Raw genomic sequence first — 16,170 nt, 5'->3', positions numbered from 1 at the left:
CAGGAGAAGCTGCTGGTATCCTAGTACCACTCCACCATTGAGAGCGTGCTGACATACTGCATCTCAACGTGGTCCAGCAGCTGCTCAGTAGCAGAGAGGAGAGCACTGCAGGGGGTCATAAACACGGCCCAGAAGATCATCGGCTGCCCACTGCCAACATCCTGAAGGACACATTTCACCCAGGACATCATCTGTTCGACCTGCTGCCCTCTGGAAAACGCTTTAGGTCCATCCCATCCTGGACTAACGAACAGCTTTTACCCCAGATCCATATAGAAACTGAACACTTCCAGACCCACTGACAGGGACTTTCTATAGAACACTGAGCTCAGTAGAACCGATTCAACTCCACTACTGCCCTTTACTGGCACTGATTCATAGAACGCTGTACACTGTTCCAGTGTTCCACTCCACCTCTGTTCTATATATTATTCACTTGTTATCGAGTGTGTGATCTATAAGGTATAATCTATAATCTGTAATCTAATCTGTAATCTATAATCTGTAATCTAAAATATATAATCTGTAATCTATAATCTATAATCTGAAATCTGTAATCTATAATCTATAATCTGTAATCTATAATCTGAAATCTGTAATCTGTAATATATAATCTGTAATCTATAATCTATAATCTGTAATCTGTAATCTACAATCTGTAATCTATAATCTGTAATCTATAATCTATAATCTGTAATCTATAATCTGTAATCTGTATTCTTTCTGTGCAATAATTCTCAAGTTGTGCGATATCATGACTCTATAAGCTGTGCAAGGAATGCAATAACTAACTGCTACCTCACCTGTCTATTGTTTATTGTCTATTTAGAATATACAGTTTTATACTCCTTTTTCTTTATATTTAAGATTTTTTATGCTGTTTTTCTTAAATCTGCGTTTTATATATTTTGGCTTTAAGTTTAGATATTTTAACCTCATGTTTAATTGTTCTGTATGTATAAAGTGCCATTGGAGTATTCTCGATTTCGATGCACACTGTGCATAAGGAATCTTATCTTATGTGTCGGTGACCCCTCTACTGCTGGATTTCTTTCCTGAGACTGCCTCAGCACCAGAACATTGCTGACCACTGGAGATGCTCTACTGCTGTTTGAATAGGAGGGGAACTTTAGTAGCAGTGAGATTCCAGAGCAGATCATATAAACACGGACAGTTTAGAGACTTTGTCTTCTAAACACGTCTTAGTTGAGGAGAATTGCAGTTTAATGTAAATTTGACACAAAGCGGCTGTTTTCACGTTAAACACACTGATATATTAGAGCTCTAACAGGTGATAAACATCTGGACAGAAAAGAAATACCTTTCTTGAGAGATGGATCCCTCTGTGAGGTTTGGAGGTTCTGGTAGTGACTGGTTATTCTTCAACGATACACAGCTGGACACAGGGGAGTCTGATCTCTTCTGTGTGTCTCTAAAATCAGTGAGAAATGTGCCTTCAAAGTTTTGTTTAAAACAAATTAAGTTCTTCTCATCAATAAACTGCTTCTTAACTCATTCCTTTAGGCTTATTCACTAAATATGGTTTAATGGTTTAAAAATTAAGTGATAGCTATAAACTCAGAGACTGATAGACAGCAATGCTGTAATCTCCCACTTACAGCTCTAGACTAACTTCCTGATCCTCTCTGCTTTCACACATGTCCCCCAGTGAAAATGCGCTTTTGTAGTCTCACATTTGGACAACAGAGCACTAGAATGGGCAACTGCAAGCTGGCAAGGAATACAGTCTGTCTCATATTCTCAGTTTTTAAGGAATTTCAGCTGGTTTTCCATCACCCACATGATGGCGAAGCTAGTGGAGAGCTGTGGAGTAAGCTCTGTCAGGGAAATCACTCTGTAGTAGACTCTGGGTTAGAACTTCGCACCCTAGCAGCTGGCAGTGGGTGGAACGAGGCTGATCTCTTAATCATGTATCTCCAAGGACTGGACTCTGAGATCCTCACTGAACTGGAGAGTAGGGACAACGACTTGGCTTTAGATCAACTTATTACTCTGTCGATACGTCTAGACCAGCTTATAAACGGCCGTGGAAAACGTGAGAATAAACAAGGCAACCGAATGACTGCAAGAACATGAAAAGCCCGCAAAGCCACTGAGAAGACAGAAGTTGATGACCCCATGACGTAAGACAGACAAAGGGCCTGTGTTTGTACTGTGGAGGTGCTGGTCATCTCCTCTGTGACTGCAGAACTGTCCACATTAAACTCTGGCGCTGTCCCCTGGAAAGCACGTAGAGTTTTCCCACAAAGGGGATGGTTTTGAAATGAGAGTTGAGGAGAGGGAGTTGAGCCATAAGACGAAGCTCTCTGTTTACCAGTCAGTCTACATCCCGACCCTCACCTGTGGTCATGAGCTGTGGGTAATGACCAAAAGAACGAGATCACGAATACAAGCAGCGGAAATGAGCCTCTTCACAGGGTGGCAGGCTACACGCTCTGCGATAGAGTGAGGAGCTCGGTCATCCGGGAGAAGCTCGGAGTAGAGCCACTACTCCTCTGCATTGAGAGGAGCCAGCTGAGGTGGTTCGGGCATCTGATCCGGATGCTCCCTGGACACCTCCCGGTGGGGGTGTTCCAGGCACGGCCTACCCGGACAAGACCCTGGGGTCGTCCTTGGACCCGCTGGAGGGATTAAATCTCCAAGTTGGCCTGGGAGTGGCTTGGGGTCCCCGGGAATGAGCTGGAGGAAGTTGCGGGGGACAGGGTCATCTGGGATTCTCTGCTCTACCAACTGCTACCGCGACCCTATCTGGACTAGCGGTCATTGACGATGATGATGATGATGATGATGACCATTTCCCAACCATGCTATAATAGTATTCCTACAAATATCTTACAGATAGAATTTAAGAAGGAAATCAATAATCTGTAACAGAGTAAGTAATCCTACCAACGCTGCTACTACAGTGGTATTACTACTACTAATAATAATACTACTACTACTACTACTACTAATACTAATAATACTACTACTACTAATAATAATTATAATAATATTGCAACTAAAACATGTTGACCAATATGTTAAATTAAGTTCTGCAAAAACTCCATTTCCCAGAACTCTCTGAGAGATCACATGACCCATGAACTTCTAGGATCCACCAATCAACATAAGCATCGTAACAGAAGAACAATTTGTCTCAGTTTGTTTGTTTGTTTAAATGATGGATTGGTTATCATGTTTTGTTACATTGTATTAATTTTTTCTTTGTTTCATTTCTAATTCTGTAATGCTGAAAAGTGATTTTGATGTTCATTTTTTTTCTTCTCTTAATTTTTTCAAATATTTATGAACTTGATCTTCTTTCAAATCTGGCATAAATCATTTAACCAGACTAATAAAGTAAAGATGTTAAAATCCTTCCACTGGTTTACAAAATGTTCCTAAATTAGAAACATTACAAATGAAAAAGCCGCTCTAAACTCAGTCTACCAGTGGTGCCTTTGGGAGGCATTTCTAAGCCTTTAAAAGGGAATTTGTGAAGAGGATGAGAAAGTGTGAAGATACCTTTCCTGAGGAACAGATCCCTCTTGTAAGTTGGGAGGCTCAGCCAGTGATCGGTTAGTCGTCACGGACACAGAACTCGACATAGGGGATGTTGATCTCTCCTTAGTCCTGTTTAAATCAGATAGAAATAGAGTTTCAGCAGTTTTATCTGAGAAAATGAAATCTTTTATCTTTGCCAAGATGTCTTCTTATCCCATTCCATTCTAGTACTGACATGTTTACAAAGACAATAGAAAATATTTTATCTTTGCCAAAACTGCTTCTTAACTCATTCCTGTCCAGTAATTTTAGATGTATTCACTAAACGTGGTTTATTGGATTAAAAATTAAGTGATAGCTATAAACTCAGAGACTGATAGACAGCAATGCTGTAATCTCCCACTTACAGCTCTAGACTAACTTCCTGATCCTGTCTGCTTTCACACATGTCCCCCAGTGAAAACTCGCTTTTGTAGTCTCACATTTGGACAACAGAGCACTAGAATGGGCAACTGCAAGCTGGCAAGGAATACAGCCTGTTTCATATTCTCAGAATTTTAAGGAATTTCAGCTGGTTTTCCATCACCCATATGATGGCGAAGCTAGTGGAGAGCTGTGGTGTAAGCTCTGTCAGGGAAATCACTCTGTAGTAGACTCTGGGTTAGAACTTCGCACCCTGGCAGCTGGCAGTGGGTGGAACGAGGCTGATCTCTTGATCATGTATCTCCAAGGACTGAACTCTGAAATCCTCACCAGACTGGAGAGTAGGGACAATGACTTGGCTTTAGATCAACTTATTACTCTGTCGATACGTCTAGACCAGCTTATAAATGACCGCGGAAAACATGAGAATAAATACGGCAGCAGAACGACTGCAAGAACATGGACAGCCCAGGAACCCACTGAGAAGACAGACGTCGATGACCCCATGCAGTGAGACAGACAAAGGACCTGTGTCTGTACTATGGAGGTGCTGGTCATCTCCTTTGTGACTGCAGAATCCATCCACATTAAACTCTGGCGCTGTCCCCTGGAAAGCACGTGGAGTTTTCCCACAAAGGGGTTGGTTTTGAAATCAGTTTGTTACCTGTCATTGGCTGCCAGTAGGTTTCTCTTGTTGTTTCAGCCCTTATAGATTCTGGTGCTGAAGGTAACTACATCCATTCTTATCTGGTCAAACAACTACAAATTCCTGTGAAGACCCTACACCTCACTTTGAAGATAGCAGCCCTAGGTGGAGGTCCTGTAGGAGCTGGAGCCATCACCACAAGGACTGAACCTGTGCTTATGGAGATCAGCGCTCTTGACAGTGAACTCATGTCCTTTTTGGTTCTGGACCAGTCTGAATTTGAGATCATTCTAGGATTGCCATGGTTAGAGAAACATGACCCCACAATTTCCTGGCCTGAACATGCCATTTTAAAATGGTCTGAGAAATGTTCCCAAGACTGTGTTACCACCCCTGTGGTAGCAGTTAGATCCACTTCCGGAGAAAGCTCCACTGCTGATATGTCTACTGACATTCCCTCTGAATACTCTGATTTACAGGAGTCATTTAGGAGAAACAATGCCACCAAATCAGCTCCTCACCGACCCTATGATTGTGCTACTGATTTAGTTGCAAATTCCGTTCTGCCCAAATCCCAAGTTTTCCCCTTGACACGAGAAGAAGAAAGAGCTATGGACACATATATCCAAGAGGTCCCAGACCAAGGTTTCATTCGACCCCTTCACTTTGCCCGCAGCTTCAGGTTTCTTTTTTGTAAAGAAAAAAGACAGAGGTTTGCACCAACGTATAGATTATCGAGCTCTCAATCAAATCTCTAGTCTCTAGGGACTCCATTTCCCAGAACCCACAGGGGGATCACATGACTTTCAGCCCTGAGATGGTGCATTCCAACTCAAACAATAAAGCTTCACTCTCATTTATTAACTCTGAGTGTCTGAGTTATTCTGCCACATTACAACTACTTTAAAATTAACATGCAAAACATTTCCCAGCCCCAGGTGGAGGAGGTTAAGTATCTCGGGGTCTTGTTCACAAGTGACGGGAAAAATGATCGTGAGATCGGCCGCAGGCTTGGACAGGTGGCAGCAGTAATGCGGTCACTGTACCGGACTGTAGTGGTGAAGAGGAGCTGAGCCATAAGACGAAGCTCTCTGTTTACCGGTCGGTCTACATCCTGACCCTCACCTATGGTCATGAGCTGTGGGTAATGACCAAAAAAAAGAAATGAGCCTCTTTACAGGGTGGCAGGCTACATGCTATGCGATAGAGTGAGGAGCTCGGTCATCCGGGAGGAGCTCGGAGTAGAGCCGCTACTCCTCCACATTGAGAGGAGCCAGCTGAGGTGGTTCAGGCATCTGATCCGGATGCCCCCTGGACACCTCCCGGTGGGGGTGTTCCAGGCACGGCCTACCCGGACAAATACAAAATGTTCCTAAATTACAAACATTATAAATGAAAAACCCGCTCTAAACTCAGTCTACCAGTGGTGCCTTTGGGAGCCATTTCTAAGCCTTTAAAAGGGAATTTGTGAAGAGGATGAGAAAGTGTGAAGCTACCTTTCCTGAGGAACAGATCCCTCTTGTAAGTTGGGAGGCTCAGCCAGTGATCGGTTAGTCGTCACGGACACAGAACTCGACATAGGGGATGTTGATCTCTCCTTAATCCTGTTTAAATCAGATAGAAATAGAGTTTCAGCAGTTTTATCTGAGAAAATGAAATCTTTTATCTTTGCCAAAATGTCTTCTTATCCCATTCCATTCTAGTACTGACATGTTTACAAAGACAATAGAAAATATTCCCAAAGTGCGTGAGGAGGAAACACTGAGAGCAGTGCAACCTGTCCTCATCCCACAGGGGCTCATGTTCAGCCTTGAAATGCTGTACCTACTCCTATTGGGGCATCTTACATTTGAAGCTCCTTCAGTCCATCTTCAAGAGAAACACAGGGTTCGCTGTAAAAGTTGCTTTCTCACTCATTTTACCTCATTAGCGCCTTTTTCACCTATTTTATTTGTCAGTGCTCCACCTGTCGGTGAGCCCCTCTACTGCTGGATTTCTTTACTGAGACTGCCTCAGCACCAGAACATTGCTGACCACTGGCGATGCTCTACTGCTGTTTGAATAGGAGGGGAACTTTAGTAGCACTGAGATTCCAGAGCAGATCATATAAACACGGACAGTTTACAGACTTTGCCTTCTAAACACTTTTCAGTTGAGGAGAATTGAAGTTTTGTGTAAATTTGTTTTCACATTAAACACACTGACAGAGCTCTAACAGTTGATGAACACATGTGATCCAAATCCCAATGGAGAAAATCTCTAAGAGCCTGAGGAAGGATTGAAGAAGATGATGATGAACTTTCCTGTGCCTACCATGAGTCCCGATGTCAGATGGTTTTTACGAATGGCTGGTTATTTTCGTGGGTTTTGTCAAAACTTTGCTAGTATTGTTGTGCCCTTGACAAATCTCCTTAAAAAGGACAGGATGATGAGGTGGACTGAGGAATGTGATCATGCTTTTAACTCGGTCTCTTTTGTGTAGCACTCTTGTCTTAGCAGCTCCTCAGTTTTCCTAACCTTTCAAGTTGGAGGCTTGGGCATTATTTTTCCAAGAAGTTCAACAAACATCAGGTTACATACAGTCCCACAGAGAAAGAAGCCTCGGCTCTCCTGTTGGTCTTGCAGGATTTTGAAGTGTATTTGGCATCTAGCAGTTTGCCTGTGGGGGTCTATACTGACCATAACCCTTTTTAGTTATTTTATATATCGAATGGCAACCAGAAATGAATGAGATGATTTGTAATGATTCAAGATTTCAATCTTGAGATCCAGCATAATAAAGGTAGCAAAAATGTCATAGCAGAACCTCCATCAAGAAAGCAGAACAACAGTGTTTTTTTTAGGTGTAGGGGTTTCACGATCCTATGGGTCATATGGTTTTTGTGTCGTGTGTCTTCTGTCTTGATTTCAAAACAGAGGGAAGATGCACCGAGCCCCCACCAGGGGGAGCTTCCTCTAAAAGAGAGATTTGCAGGAGGAAGTGTGCAGTGCTTCTTATGTGGTTTCCATTGCATCCCCGGTTTCCTGACCAGTCTTTTGAGAGAAGCTTCTGCTCTAGGGCTGTGTCCATGTGAGAGCCTGAGTGTGGTATAAGCTTTACGGGTGCTTTGTAGTTTGTTGTTGAGATTTTCATAAAGACAGTCCATGGTGTGGCACTTTCATTGAAGTTGACTGTAAACACTGCTGATGCGGCTCGTGTATATAATGTCTCTTATTGGGGAGAGAGGGTTACTTTTATTGTCTTTGTGTCCTCCTGGTTTGCTTTAGTTAGAAAGTTGGGACAGAAATTATGTTTGTTAGCTTCATTTTGTTTGTTATTTTTTCCTTTCCCCCTCTAATGTTCCATATCTCTACCTAAAGCCTTGAACTCTTAAAGAAAATAAAACCATTTGTTATTTGATATTATTGCAGAACTGGTTGTATGTGAGGAATGGAGAACCGGGAGGACGCAGAGTTCTCTTTTTATGGCCCAAATTAGTTAACAGCAGCATTAGTGACTGAACTGAACCAATGCCAGTGTGACTAGGTGTAAGTTTGATGTTAGTAAATATATATATATAGTAAATAAATGACCATTATAATAGCTTTTGTTCTGTAATGAATGTGATATTCACTTGTATAAATGTTTTTCTAAGGTTATTATGTCTGAATTTTTCATTTTTATTTCTCTTAATAATTCGTGTAGTTCTGAAAAGATGTTTTGTTACTTTAAATTAAGTTAAGATTAAGTGATACTGTTTTGATCCCACAACCAGGGAAATTCCATCTCTGCATTTAACCCATCCATGCAAGTGAAACACCACATACACACTAGTGAACACACACACTAGGGGGCAGTGAGCACACTTGCCCGGAGCAGTGGGCAGCCCTATCCATGGCGCCCGGGGAGCAATTGGGGGTTAGGTGTCTTGCTCAAGGACACCTCAGTCATGGACTGTCGGCGCTGGGGATCGAACCGGCAACCTTCCGGTCACAGGGCCAGATCCCTAACCTCCAGCCCACGACTGCCCCCTAAAGTTTCACTGCCCCGTGTGAGGATCGAACTCACGACCTTCAGATTATGAGACTGACGCGCTACCTACTGCGCTAACGAGGCTTCATGTCCAACTTGAGCAAAACTTACCAAACAAAGTTATTTTCGTGTTCACAAAGTTTGTGGCCATTTCTAAGAGTTTATATGACCTGATTACAGAAATCTGTATAAACCATGTCTCACATTTTACTTTCACTTTCCTTTTCATCTTCAGATGAAATGTAGTCGCTTTCTACTTAAAGAAACATGAAGGTAGACTTTTACCTCATTAACACTAAATGGGTTATCAGCTGCTATCAGCTTTCATTTTACATGGTCTTTACCTGCTCTTAATATGGAATTGATTCAGATGATGGTGTTTGATAGGATTTAACACAAAGGGTTTTGACCCAAAGCTCATTATAATATTTAATATTACACAATTCATCATAACACAAATTATCACTATGAGAGCTGCTATTTTTAGAGTAAAACACAGACATTAGTTGACAAAGCCGTGTTTTTTTCAGGAAAAGCTTCGCTGCAACTTCTGTCTCTCTTTTGGTTTGTTTATGTGACCTGAAGGCGTGAAATCACAGCTTTATGGCTACGATCCACTCAGCCTCTTCGTTTTGTTACGTTAGTAATATTTAGACCCTCTGATCATCGCTGAGGATAATTTACCAGTCGTACCTTTTCTTCTTCTGTCTCAGCATGACTTCCGGTTCTGTGTGGAACACATGGTGTCTGAAGGTTCTCCAGATGTTGATAAAATGAGCTGCAGATGCTGAAATCAGTGCAGAACAGTGTTCTCTGTCTGCCTGTAGGTTCTAGATAAGATTGTAACACGTGGAATAGAGCTGAATATCTGCGCAGCTTTTCTTCATTTGGCTTTCGGTTTTCTTCTCGAGCTGCACGTTACAGGCATTTCCCGTTCAGCCCCCACTTCCTGCCCATTTCAGTGCTGCATCATAGGCCTAGAAAATTCCCCTCAGAGTTCAGTCTGGCCTCTAATGAGCTGAACTCTGGACTGCTTTGTTCTTGTTCAGTGTGCCAGTGAGGAGCTGAAGGTTAATTATTGAAAAGATTGAGGAGGATCTTCAACTTTAAAATGTAAGCAGGTGAGATTCCAGTCCTCAGTGTCTCCACACAAAACTCATACAGCCATATGCAAACGTTTGAGCGCCGCTGCTCTAATTCTGTTTGTCTGTTGATTTTCTATGTGCAAATAGATACGGTTACTAATGCTATTAATACCAATATATACTAATAAATACTAAGTGTAAACACATCCCCTGCAGAGAACACACCTCTGCACATTTTAACACACAATTACTGTTTATTGACTTCCGTTTATATATCTGAATGAAATCTGAATGAAATGAATGAACCCGTCTGTCAAACTGAGACAGTAATAAAAACTGTTCCTCTTTCTGAATCACCTCTTTCCCTCCAGCCTGGAGTTCATGTTACACAGAATGTGTCACTTTCACAGGTTTTAGAGAGAAACATCAGAATAAAATAATTCAGGTCTAATCCAGGAAAGGTAAGACTACCTTTCACTCCTCCTTTCCTCTTTCTCTGATAAACGCACCTCCACAGCATGGAGAAACCGATGCTTCTGTGTGCAGATCTCTGCTATGACACTTCATACAAGGGTTATGAACAAGCATAACACAATTATGGTGCAGTTCCAGTGAAAGGCTGACACTGCACTACATGGCCATCACTGCCACCTACTGGCCATGAGTGGATCTGGCCAATTAGTAGACTTGTTTAAGGAACTGGCACTTTTTAAATATGTCCATCTTTGCTGTGACTAGATAAATAAAGTAAGTTTAAAAAACAACTTTAAAAAAACTAAAGTGAGCCCACACGATGATGCAGATGTAGGGGTAATAAATCACTTTCACATATTTACAGGACGGCTGTGACTGAAATGGATCTCTGCCATTTCTGGCTCCCCGTCCTGCCTATGAACTCCAACTCCCACAATGCCCGGACTCCAGCGTCACCAATCACACTCAGCACATCTCAGCCACCTAACTTTTAGATTACCTGCACCTGTTTTCTCCAGCGTATGTACTTGATGTGTCTCCAGTCTTTCCTTGCTGAGTGTTGCGGATCATCCCTTCATTATAAGGCGTTCCCTTTTGCTGTGTATGACGTTCTTGCCCGTTTCCTCGTTTCTGATTTTTGCCTTGCCTCCTGTGTTGGTCTGCTGTGCCTCGACCCTGGACTGTCTTGCCTCTCTGGTGTGTTTTGCGTTTGGTTCATTGGGTTGATGTTACGGCTCTGGGCTGTTTTTGACTACCCTATTGGATCTGGCCCTTTTAATAAAGCCTCAGCTGCCTATCCGCCCTCGAGTCCTCCCTGCCCGGTCGTGACACTTGTGTTTTAGGGATTATTGAGGACGTCTGCCAATTTTCTCTTAGTGTTTGAATCATGTAATGGAATTCCAGAATTCCAGAGTGATTCCAGAATCTCCCACAATGTAATTTCTAGTGAACAATATGGATCACTATCAGCTGAATGTGCAGACTGCACATTCATTTCTCTGGGCTTGAATGCTGGATGTGCCAAAGCGCCAGTTCACAGGCTCTATTAGGTTTAATTTCTCTGCTCAAACATCAAAACAACTGAGAATAATGTGAAAATTAGACCTGCAACTCTTGTGATTTGAACATCGTGTGATTTGTTTCCTGCTGCTCAGTACAGTAGACAGTTCTCCCTGCAGGGGGTGGGCGAATACAAGCTTTCCAAATGATGAACCATTGTTAGATGTGATTCTCGGCTTACTGTCCTGTTATTTACGCTCTGTGTACAGACGACCACAGAGGCCTCTGAGTAACGGGTTTCACAGCGTTTACTGGTGAACTTAAATGGGAACATTACATAATCTTACTGCAGCTATAGGAAAACCCCTTTTACCTGCTGCCCTGAAGCATTCTGGGTTCAGTACCATAGAGATTAAGAATTGTGTGGCACTGCGTCCAAGCAGCCATAGAAGCATCTCTGACATACATCAGAACTACACATGCAAACATTACAATTACTTAAACTGTGCCATTCATTCAACACGTTCCAAAGAAGTTGGGACGGGGCGTGTTTCCCACTGTGTTACATCACCTTTCCTTTAACACTCAATAAGCGTTTGGGAACTGAGGACACTGATTGTTGAAGCTTTGTAAGTGGAATTCCCATTCCTGCTTGATGTACAGCTTCAGTTGCTCAGCAGTCCGGGGGCTCCGCTGTCGTATTTTGAGCTTCATAATGCGCCACACATTTTCAATGGGAGACGGTCTGGACTGCAGGCAGGCCAGTCTAGTACCCGCACTCTTTTACTACGAAGCCACGCTGTTGTAACACGTGCAGAATGTGGCTTGGCATCGTCTTGCTGAAATAAGCAGGGCGTCACTGAAAAAGACGCTGCTTGGATGGCAGCAGATCTTGCTCCAAAACCTGTATGTACCTTTCAGCATTAATGGTGCCTTCACAGATGTGCAGGTTACCCCTGCCATGGGCACTAACACACCCCCCCCACCATCAGAAGTGCTGGCTTTTGAACTTTGAGCTGAAAACAATCCAGACAGTCCTTTTCCTCTTTGGCCCGGAGGACTCGACGTCCATGATTTCCAGAAACAGTGTGAAGTGTGGACGCGTCAGACCACAGGACACTTTTCCACTCTGCGTCAGTCCATCTCAGATGAGCTCGGCCCAGAGAAGCCGGCGGCGTTTCTGGGTGGTGTTGATATGTGGCTTAGCTTTGCATGGCAGAGTTTTAACTTGCACTTGTAGGTGGAGCGACGAACTGAGTTCACTGACAGTGGTTTTCCGAAGTGTTCCTGAGCCCATGTGGAAATATCCGTTACAGAATGATGTGGGTTTTTAATGCAGTGCCGCCTGAGGGGTCGAAGGTCACGGGCATTCAGTGTTGGTTTTCTTCCTTGCCGCTTACCTGCAGAGATTTCTCCAGATTCTCTGAATCTTTTGATGATATTATGGACTGTAGATGATGAATCCCTAAATTCCTGCAGTTGCACGTTGAGAAACGTTGTTCTTAAACTGTTGGACTATTTACTCACGCAGTTGTTCACAAAGTGGTGAACCTCGAAACAGGTCGTTTTTGAGCATTCCTCAACTTTCCCAGTCTTTTGTTGCCCCTGTCCCAACTTCTTTGGAATGTGTTTCAGGCATCAAATTCAAAATGAGTGAATATTTGCAAAAAACAATAAAATCTGTTTGAACATTAAATTAAATCTGGTTTTCACCCTGCCTGTAGCCATCCACATGCCCAGGAGAGTTAGGCATCTTCGTCCCAGGCCTGAAGAAACTCCTGGGGGCTCACCGCATGAAGACCGGTGGCAGTGGTGGCAGCTGCAGCGGTGCTCCTCTCCACTTTCTCTTTAAGGTGGGCACAGTAGCAGTGCTCCTTAGCAGCTTATGGATGGTGGGACAGGGCATCAGCAACATTCAGGATCAGGTCCAGCCTGTGCCGCCAGCAGATAGCTGTATTCAAGGGAATATAGTTGCATCTATAGCAGATAGTTGTATCCAAGCACAGGAAGAAGCACGAGAGGAACAAAAACCCAATAGACAAACTTCCTGACAGCATGAGAATGAACCACGGAAAGGGACCAGGACTCTAAACAATCCACTCTGGATCTGGGTGAAATGTGACTTAACTGAGGGGATTAACTGAGACCATCTGAGGTTTTGGGCCGGACTCACAGTGACTGTAATGGACATCTTTAGGATGTCTTATTAGGATCATTGCTGACTAACTGAACCGATGACTGCCTGCCTTAACACGAACATTGATGTTTATTAACGAAAACAAATCATAATAGCTTTTGTTCTGAAATGAAGAATAACGTGTAATTTGAACTTCTTTCTTGGTCTCCTCTTTGCACCGTTTCAGAATGAAAGAGATTATAAATTTTCACAGATTCTTAAATTTAATCTTAGTCATTCTCCTTTAAAATACAGTCTAAATTAACTACAAGACTGAAGATATGTTAACGAGTAAATTCCTCCATTTGTTTATGAAATGTCCCTGAGACAAAAACTGATATTTCAAATAAAATCCTTGCTGGAAATCAGTCTAACAGTCTAATTTCTAAGCATATTAATGCATCGGAAAATGAAATTATGAAGAGCAGTGAAGTGGAAGAACTACCGTTCCTGAGGGGCTGACCCCCCTGTGAAGTTTAGAGTTTCTGACATTGACCGATCACTCTTCAAGGGCCCACAGCTGGACACAGGGGAGCCTGATCTTTCCTCAGTTCCACTAAAATCAGAGAAAGCCAGGTTAACAGTTAATCTAATGAAATGGTGTTTTTCTATTGCACGATAATTTCTGAATCTACTCCACTGTCCATCGTTACTATTATACTTATTATACATTGTTCCATGTGAACAACAATGTAACGTCTAATGATATAGTCACTGTTATAGACGGATTACAGAAGTACATCTCATGTAATTACACGTGTGTATCTTAATAGTTATAACGGCCTACTCCGTCTGTTGTAATTACACAAGGGTTATAACATACACATCATTACATAGTGTCGGGGCTCAGAGCGCCTCACCCTCCGACCCCGAGTGCCAGATGATGGATGAAAAGCGTTCATTTAATCATTTATTCAGTTAATTCTAAGTTAAGTTGTAGTGCTACTTTATCCTACTCTCTAATGCACAAAAGGATAATTAAAATCAAAGGATTCTTGCAAAATATTAAAAAGATAATACAGTCAAAAAGATTGAAAAGCATTCTCGCAGAAGATTAAAGAAAAATGAAAAACCAAACGTCAGCCGATGTTCTGCTGAGGAAAGAGAAGGCCCTCTTCATTTATTAAGTAAGACGAGTCGGCTCCTGGATCACCAAAATGCGAAGATTCAACACATTACATCAGTTTTTATAATGTTTTTTCAATATGCTCATTGCCCCTCCCTGGGTCTTGGTTGGTTGGTTGGTTGGTGTAGTGGGTAACACCTCTGCCTTGTAGACTGGGGTTCAATCCCCACCTTGGCAAAGACCCTACACTACACCAATAAGGGTCCTTGGGCAAGACTCCTAACACCACCTTGGCCTATCTGTGTAAAATGATCAAACTGTAAGTTGCTCTGGAGAAGAGCGTCAGCCAAATGCTGTGAAATTGTCTTCACTCCTCCTCTCTGACCATCCTAAGGTTCCCATTGGCTATCATTATATTCACTATGTTAAATTTACTTTTTGATGCCTTGATCTTCGTTTGACAAGGATCATTTTTACGACTTCTCCATAATGGCTTTCTCAACTCTGAGCTGGGCATCTTCATAACTCCTTAAGAGTTACGCCCCCTTCCTGCTCGCTGCTTATCTGCTTCCTCACTAAAAGCTGGCTTGCTTTTAATAGAAAGGCCGTATTTCTTACAGCTCATATCTGCTCATCTCTCAAGGCTTTCTAGCGCTGCGAGAATGCCTGGTACAGACATCCTCTTGCCTGTTTTCCTACCTAAGACAGCCTTGGCCGTAGTTACAATGACTCTATACTCTATTTTAATAGTTTCTAAACGAATGCAAACCTTTTATTAATGATGACTGAAGGACATATTTTATCAAAGTTTCCTCAATAGTGAAGTTTATGAACCAACTGAACCACGAGCCCTTCGAGCTTCGAGTACAGCTCGGCTTGACCCGCCATCCTTCAAGGCGCGTGGAAGACCAGCGTGGAGAATGTTCTCCGTACTGGAGCCCAGGTGGGGGAATGAACTCCCACTGGCTGTCCGAACAGCAGAGTCTCTCACGGTCTTCAAACGCAGACTGAAGACCGTCTCTTTACACAGCTCTGAGTAAAGTATTGATTGTAGCGTATTTTATTGTGTTGTATTGTACTCTAGTGTATTGTAATGTGTTGTACTGGACGTTCGTGTATTGGATTGTATTGTATTGTACTCTAGTATATTGTATTGTATTGTATTGTATTGTACTCTGGTGTATTGTAATGTATTGTGTTGTATTGTACTCTAGTGTATTGTATTGTAGTGTATTGTACTGTACTCCAGTGTATTGATTGTAATGTGTTGTAGTGTACTCTAGTGTATTGTAATGTGTTGTATTGGACGTTCGTGTATTGGATTGTATTGTACTCTAGTGTATTGTAATGTATTGTATTGTATTGTAATGTATTGTACTCTAGTGGATTGTATTGTATTGTATTGTAGTGTAGTTTATTGTATTGTACCCTAGTGTATTGATTGTAATGTGTTGTATTGTATCTAGTGTATTGTACTTTAGTGTATTGTAATGTATTGTACTCTAGTGTATTGATTGTAATGTGTTGTAGTGTACTCTAGTGTATTGTAATGTGTTGTATTGGACGTTCGTGTATTGGATTGTATTGTACTCTAGTGTATTGTAATGTATTGTATTGTATTGTAATGTATTGTACTCTAGTGGATTGTATTGTATTGTATTGTAGTGTAGTTTATTGTATTGTACCCTAGTGTATTGATTGTAATGTGTTGTATTGTATCTAGTGTATTGTACTTTAGTGTATTGTAATGTATTGTACTCTAGTGTATTGATTGTAATGTGT

The 16,170-nt window shown here is 42.1% G+C and overlaps 1 protein-coding gene and 1 non-coding gene across 2 annotated transcripts in view; both read right to left on the bottom strand.

The window, feature by feature from the left end:
• The window catches only part of LOC108414337, a 679,571-nt gene that overhangs the window by 591,471 nt on the left and 71,930 nt on the right, over positions 1-16,170 (bottom strand).
• Positions 8,600-8,672, bottom strand: trnam-cau. The gene has a single exon. It is a non-coding gene; the product is annotated as a tRNA-Met (tRNA).

Source organism: Pygocentrus nattereri, chromosome 16, assembly GCF_015220715.1.
Source record: "Pygocentrus nattereri isolate fPygNat1 chromosome 16, fPygNat1.pri, whole genome shotgun sequence".
Classification (NCBI taxonomy): Eukaryota; Metazoa; Chordata; class Actinopteri; order Characiformes; family Serrasalmidae; genus Pygocentrus; species Pygocentrus nattereri.
This window is presented reverse-complemented; position numbering and strand designations above follow the sequence as displayed.